The sequence below is a fragment of the Mandrillus leucophaeus genome, unplaced genomic scaffold, assembly GCF_000951045.1.
Source record: "Mandrillus leucophaeus isolate KB7577 unplaced genomic scaffold, Mleu.le_1.0 Scaffold225, whole genome shotgun sequence".
In the NCBI taxonomy this organism is placed as follows: domain Eukaryota; kingdom Metazoa; phylum Chordata; class Mammalia; order Primates; family Cercopithecidae; genus Mandrillus; species Mandrillus leucophaeus.
This window is the reverse complement of record NW_012102310.1, coordinates 1,679,712-1,687,871: the sequence shown is the minus strand read 5'-3', so window position 1 is coordinate 1,687,871 and position 8,160 is coordinate 1,679,712.

The window sequence follows — 8,160 nt, the reverse complement described above, 5'->3', positions numbered from 1 at the left end:
TCTCCAGCCTCAGAGACAAGAGCAAAACTCCATCTCAAAAAAAAAAAAAAATTATCCCACAGCTCACTAATACTCTATTCATTTTTTTCCATGTTTTTCCCTCTGTATTTCATTTCAGATAGTTTGTGTTGCTATGTCTTTAAGTCATTTAATATTTTATTTTGTATATCTTAATAGATTGCATTTTTCATCTCAGACCTTGTATTTTTATCTCTAGAAGTTCAATTTGGGTCTTTAAAAATATATATATCCCGTGTATCTGCTTGACATACACAAGGATTTCTCTACTTTATCATATGAACTTCTGTGAAATATAGCTATAAGTTTTAAGGTCCTTGTTTACTTATTCTATTAACTGTATCATTTCTGGATCTGTTTCTATTTATCAATTTTTCCCCTCATAGTGGATTGTATTTTCCTGTTTCTTTGTATGCCAGGTACATTTTTATTAAATACCAGTCATTATGCATTTTTCTATAAATATTCTTGAGCTTTGTTCTGGGATGCAGTTAGGTTAGAGATACTGTGATTCTTTCAAAATTTTAAGCTTCACTATTCAGGATAGGGGAAGCCCTTAACTTTGCTCCTCTACTGAGGCAATAATACCCTCTGCGTATTCTACCTGATGAGTTCTCTACCTTTGTTCTGTGAACTAGAAGGTTCATCCTCTCTGGCTAGTGGGAACTAAAACTATCCCCAGCCCTGTGTGCGTTGTAGAGATTATTTCCTCTGATCCATTTTGGGTGGGTCTTTCTCTAGCCTCAGCTAGTTTCCTAAAAGTCATGCCCTGATTAGTACTCAGTTAAAAACGTGAGGGGACCCTCTGCAGCTCTCTGGATTTTTATTTCTCTGTGGCTCTCTTGTCTGGCACTCTGCCCTGCAAATTCTAGCCACCTTGGCCTCCTTGAATTCCTAATCCATCTCCTTAACTCAGAGATGGCCAGGAACTTCCTGGCTTCCCTCTCCCCAACATCACCCTGGAAACTCTCCCCAGGTAGTAAGTTGGCCAATTCACAGTAATCACTTATTTACTGTTTCTCAGGGATGACAGTCCTGTGCTGCCTCATGTTCAATATCTGAGAACCACGCACTGTTTCATATATTTTGTCTAGCTTTTCAGTCATTTCAGGTAGGAGGGTAAATCTGGTCCCTGTAATCCCTTCTAAGCAGAAAGCAGACATCTTAGGCTGTGTTAAACTGGTGTTCTCAAACTTTAGCATGCATTAGAATTAACCAGCGGGCTTGTTAAAATGCAGATTGCGGCCGGGTGCAGTGGCTTACGCCTGTAATCCCAGCACTTTGGGAGGCTGAGGTGGGCGAATCACAAGGTCAGGCGATCGAGACCATCCTGGCTAACATGGTGAAACCGTCTCCACTGAAAATACAAAAAATTAGCCGGGCGTGGTGGCAGGCACCTGTAGTTCCAGCTGCTCAGGAGGCTGAGCCAGGAGAATGGCATGAACCCGGGAGGCAGAGCTTGCAGTGAGCTGAGATCAAGCCACTGCACTCCAGCCTGCCCTACAGAGCAAGACTCCGTCTCAAAAAAAAAAAAAAATGCAGATTGCTACATGCCCATCTCCCTAGAGTTTCTAATTAATGAGTGTGGGGCCTGAGAATTTGCAATTTTTTGAGATAGGGTTGGTCTCTGTCACCCAGGCTCGAGTGCAGTGGCACAATCAGAGCTTACTGCAGCCTCAAACTCAGGAGCTCAAGCAATCTTCCCATCTCACCCTCCAGCGTAGCTGGGACTACAGCCACTTGCCACCATGTATGGCTGATTTCTTATTTCTATAGACAGGGTCTTGCTATGTTACCCAGGCTGAGAACTTGAATTTCTAACAAGTTCTCAGGTGATTCAGAAGCCTCTGGTACAGGACCACACTTTCAGAACCACTGTGTTAAACTAGTCAACTAACAATATCTCATATGATGTTCATCTATTAATCAATCATAGAGTGTGAACCACATTCATAGTCAAGAGAAAACCTGTTAGTCATAGAAACACAGTCATAAGTACTTACATATTGTTGTTTGAATCCATTGGCAGACACGTAGAACAGGAACTAAAAAGCTGTTCATACCCTCTTATCTGGTTAATACAGGAAATCAGCTCCATAGAAATCATGTGGATCAATCTTTCCCAAATGGCTGGGTGCAGTGGCTCATGCCTGTAATCCCAGCACTTTGGGAGGCCAAGGTGGGAAGATTACTTGAGCCCAGGAGTTTGAGACCAGTCTAGGCAACATGGCGAAACCCTATTGCTACAAAATTTAACCACCTGTGGTACCAAGCTACTCGGGAGGCTGAGGTGGAAGAATCACCTGAGCCCGGGAAGTTGAGACTGCACTGAGCTGTAATCATGCAGCTGCACTCCAACCTGGGTGACAAAGCAAGACCCTGTTTCAAAAAAAAAAAATCTTTCCTAAACGATATTCTGTAGAACATTAGTACTCTATGTGTTGTTAGTAATACTAGGTGTTTTGCGAAAGGTCTGTGTAGTTCAGTAGGATTCAGAAGCTGTAATATTGTGTTTTATGAACTTTCCAAGAGAAAGATACAATTTGAAGTGTTTCTCGAACTTATTTTACAACAGAACCTTTTATTTTGCAAAACACATATTATCGATTCGAGGGACTCTAATGCTCCTCCGAAGCCAGTTTGGGAAAGACTAAAGCAGACCCTTAGCATGTGCAAGTTTGCTATTTTCAGTGTTAGCTATTTATGAGCAGCTGCTCCATTGCTGTAGTAATTTGTGATTCTGCAGGAGCAAGGGGGCACACCTGGGGAGTGAGTCGCTCCGCTGATGAAGCATAAGCCCCGCCCACCACCCACAACACACACTCCAACGTGGCATCCTCATTTGCTGCTCATCATGCAGGAGTTTTTATAGTAATATAAATTTATTTAATTCCTGAAAATAAGCCTGAAAAAAAAATGTTAGCTGTTGGTTCTGGTGAGGGAAATACACTAAAATAAGAAGAAAAAGAAGAGGAGGTGGGGGAGAGATCTTAAAAAGTAAGTCTTAGCAAGAAAATAGACATTTGGGGGTAAATTTTAAAGGTAGCCTCCTAGATTTGTCAGAGGATTGGATCTAAATGTGAATACGGTCATCCTGTAGCCTATATGAAAACAATAAGAAGTGATTCATGAACTCTTTTAGTAAGAGATAAAATTTAGCAAGATAAAACATTACATATGCAACTGCTGACTGATACATAATTCAAGAGAAAAGCCAGAAGCCTGGGCAGGTGCTTCTCTGAAGTCACAGGTGGTGAAAACGTACATGTGGTATAGTTTGCTTACAGAATTTAAAGAAGAGCTTTCTTTACATACTATGATGCTAACAAGGAAGGAAAATGTGTCCTTAGCCACAGGAAACATTTTCTCCTGAGCTAAAGACTTCACAAAAGAAAATGTCTGAGACATAAATTTTATGTCTTAGGACACACAGAAAATTATAAAGGAAAAAAGTGCTGTGAATCACAATGGTTCTCTTACAAGACTACAAACTCGAGTTCTATTAACCCTTTCACACCCTGTTTAGGGATTTTTCTTCCCATAATTAACAGATTTTACCCAGAATCTACTGTATGCCAGGTGGTGTGATAGTTAAAGAGGTTTTCAGTATAAAGAAGCCAATTCCCTGCCTTTGAGGAGCTCACAGCCAGCTCCCTGATTCACCTGCCTGCTCTCCCAAGGGTGAACCACTGTGAACTACTGCAGCCTGACTGATCTGCCAGGCATAGGTTTTACTAGTGTTCCCACCTAAAATGCCAGCTCCATAAGGGCAGGTATTTAATCTATCTGGCTCACCTTTGTATTTGTGGAATACATATATTTTGATTAAATGAACATTTTTAATAATGAATTTGAAAACAACCCACATGTTTAAACATAGTGGAGTGGCTAAGCTAAGAGTCATTAACACCATGAAATACTAGGCAGCAATGAAAATAGAAATAAATAATATTAAGTGGGAGAAAAAGACAAGATAGCGCTATACCAACTATATCGGTTATGGATAGTATTCTGAATTTGGCTTCTCTGGGTCTTTGCTCCCTGTATTTGGAATGGCTTTTCCCTGCCAATATCTGTTGATGCCATATCTCTTTAAGGCTCAGTTGAAGTACCACATCCTCCCTGAATTATCAAGACTTCCACATCCCTCTGTCCTTAGAATCAACCTCTGTCTGTAGCATATGCTGGTAAGTCCCACCCTTATGTCTCCAAATTTACCTTCAACACTTTCACTGAGAGCTTCCTCCACACCTGAGAGAGACCCGTCTGCTCATTTGCTTGACAGATCAAAAGCACTGGCAAGTAATTCCCTCCAGAAAAACCCTTGATCCAAGACTGATGGAAGTTGGTAAATACAGACTTCAGCCCCTTTGCTCCTTGGGTAGAATAACTCTAAGTGTGTCTCCATATTATTTCCCAGGTTCCTCAGGGGATGAAGCTCCAGGCAGCCACACTGGTGACTGGCCAACAACACACCCCCTATTGGCCACCTTCTCTTACTCTTCCCATCCCCCTCCCTCCCTAATCTCCCAAACCAAACTGCCTGCTCTTGCATCCTACTATAAAGATCATCTCTCCATCTGAGCTCCTTTGTTCCCATATTATGTCCCACATTGTCCTCTGTATTGCTGGGTTTTGTGAATGTCTTGGCTCTCCTAACTAAACTGTAAACTGTTTGAGAGCAGAAACCTTTGATTGCTGTATTCCTCAAAGCCTAACAATGTACCTTGCACATAGCAGGTGCTTGCAAAAGACTAGGTTTAATCAAATTGAGAATTTTTAGAAGAAAGACACTATAGAAATCCAACACCGAAATAAATAGTTCATAGCATTCTATGTGGCATTAAATAAATCAAATGATTTAAGGCAAGTTTTATGAATCATATATTGATTTCAAAACCTCACATGCTACTGATCCAAGTTCAAAATGAGACTTCAAGGTGAAGCAATAGGTTGAATATATTTTAGCATTTTCTATTTGAAAAACATCAGCACCCACTGAGGGAATCTGAGTGGACGAGATTTTAATTGTTTCAATATCCCTTAACATAGTATTCAAAGACCGGTAGGGTCTAGTTCTCACATCCGTTTCCAGCTTTATCTTTCATTCTGTTTCACTATTCCTGTGTATAAGATTGTCTGATCTTCATGCAAATAATCTGTAATTCAAATTTATCTTTGCTTATTAATAAAACTGGCTAATGCCGCTGTGGACTTCATAAGAAAATTATCACTGTTTTAATATGAGCAATGAGAGACATGAGACGAGAGGGTGAAAAGACTCCAAGGAGAAAAAAGACTTCAGATAATCCCCTGACGTTATTATATTGTCTGAGTCTCCATGAAGAAACTGATTCAAATGTCTAGAAGTTTGATAACATGATCTGAATTGGAATATGGTTTACATACCCTTTAAAGTTATTTTCAAGGTCTAATTCTGTGGTCTGTACCTTGAAGACAGACATCTGCAAGACACAAAAGGCAGGGATACTACCTTTATGTCAGGTAAAATCAAGGCCAATAAGCATCAGTCTTAAGAAATTATACAAGTAATACTCATTCATGGCAGAAACACTGGTCAATACAGAGAACCAAAAAGAAGATAAAAACACAACAATCCTGATCAAAGCACTCCTAAAATTTTAGTGTATACTTTTCAGACTTTTTTATAGAGCATATTTTTATAGATAGAAAAGTAGGCTCATGGTATACATATGATCCTTTTCTGATACTGAGTCTCACTCTATCCCCCAGGCTGCAGTACAGTGGTGTGATCTCAGCTCACTGCAACCACCATCTCCTGGGTTCAAGCGATTCTCCAGCCTCAGCCTCCCAAGCAGCTGGGATTACAGGTGTGTGCCATCATGCTCAGGTTATTTTTGTGTTTTTAGTAGAGATGGGGTTTCACCATATTGGCCAGGCTGGTCTCGAACTCCTGACCTCAGGTGATCCACCCAACCTTGGCCTCCCAAAGTGCTGGGATTACAGGTGTGAGCCACCGCTCCCGACCTGATCCCTGCCTGTTTGCACAGCAATGAAACATGATGCTGCAGACACTACACACAGGGTTACTTAACACCCACTCACTCTTTAAACATGGCTTCCTGTACTCCAGAGGCTAGACAGGCAAACATTTCCAAGACTCTCTTGCAACTTGAGTTCCATACGTAACATAGTTTCCACCAAGCCCTAATGGAAGATATCCTGAGCCAGATTTGGAAGGCAAATGAGCAGCACAAGGGGCTGGCATGGTCAAGGATGGCAGATCTAGTAGCTGAAGTAGAAAGTCTACTCTCAGGCCCTTAACATCATAATAGATGTGAAGAGGCAAGTATAGGCATCAGCTGTGCCACTCTGGGGTCAGGCACTGATCCTGACTCTATAGCATCATTTGTCTCCTTGCTCCTCTTGTACTGTCTGTTTTCTTCCATTAAGAACCCTGATGGATACATGTGAACACTTTCCTTGTCAAAAAATATGTGACTGTAATGTCATACAATTGCTACTAGTGGAATCAGAATCCTACAGCTGAATGGGACCTGAGTCATCAGCCAGACTTACGAAAATTAAGCTCAAAGAAGTTAAATAACTCACCTCAGGCAAGACCACAAGTACGTCTCCCCATTCCCACTCTGTATAAGGAATTTATACCAACGTTATGTCCCAAAAAGGAGGTGGGACAAAATGGTAGCCTGGCTGTGCTCTAAGTTAGACTTTGGCATTTTTGTGTTAGCATAATGTAACATGCTCTTCCATCATCTGGCAGGCATTAGCCCCAAGAGGATCATCTCAATGTGATGCCCTTTAAATGTGTTTGCGTCCTCTTGGCATCCACCTCATGCCACACCCCTACCTCCTCTCAGCAGAGGCCCCATCCCCAGCCCCGCTCCCCTGGTTGAAGACCGGCTTGGATTCTGCGTGGTATTCTCACTTGTCTTAGACTTCATCTCAGTCAGCTATGCTGTGGAGGTCTCCTCAGATTGGAAAGATTTATGTTCAGTTTGCCCAAAGACTTGCTCCCAAGGAGCTAGCAGTCTTTAGAGTCTTTAAGCAAAGGTACTTTCTTCATTCTTCTAGTATAACAGGAAAGGATCATTGCTAAAAGGCCACATTCTTCAGTGGAAAGAGTGTGAGGTTTGGATCTAGACTGGATTTGAATCCCAATTCTGCCACTTACTAGCTATGTGGCATTGGACAAGTTATTCAATTTCCATGAGTTTCACTTCCCTCACATGTAAAATGGAAAGAAAGATAATCACCTTTCAAGGACAAGAAAACAATATTCCTACAATGTTTGACATACAAGGAACATTCAGTCAATAGTCATTGCTATTTGGTTGAAACACACGTTGGCTTGAAGAACAGCCAATGGCGTGTACTTTGACCCTTTCTCATTTATGGTTTTTCAGCTGAATTTGGATGGATGATCACTCCATGATAACCCAATACCCTTTCACAGAGGATACAGATCATTTTGAAAGTCCGTGTGTGTGTATGTTTGTACATACACGTAGATGTACGTGTCTGTACGTATATATGTGTGCACACATACACACACACCACACACACGGTATATATATTTGAGCTCATACCCAGACATTAGCAGGTCAGTGGAGTTTGGTTCTGCATTAGCACTCTGAACTCTTATAATTGAAGTGAACACACGGACAAATAAATCAGCAGCTTGAGTGTTTGTTTGTTCGTTTTTTTGAGACAGAGTCTCACTCCATTGCCCAGGCTGGAATGCAGCGGCTTAATCTTGGCTCACTGCAACCTCCGCCTTCCGGATTCAAACAATTCTCATGCATCAGCCTCCTGAGTAGCTGGGACTATGTAGCTAGGACTACAGGTGTGCACCACCACACCTGGCTAATTTTTGTGTTTTTAGTAGAGACAAGGTTTCGTCATGCTGGCCAGGCTGGTGTAGAACTTCTGGCCTCAAGTGACCTGCCCGCCTCAGCCTCCCAAAGTAATAGCTTGAGTCTTTAAACATATAACATCATTTAAGAATTAGGAATGGGAATTAGGTTCCCACAATCTTCTTGAAACAGTGTAAGTAAAAACTGTTTAAAGTAAAATCTAAGCCAGCACTCCTTAAAAACATATAAATACAGGATTTATACAAGGTTTTCCTTTTTTTTT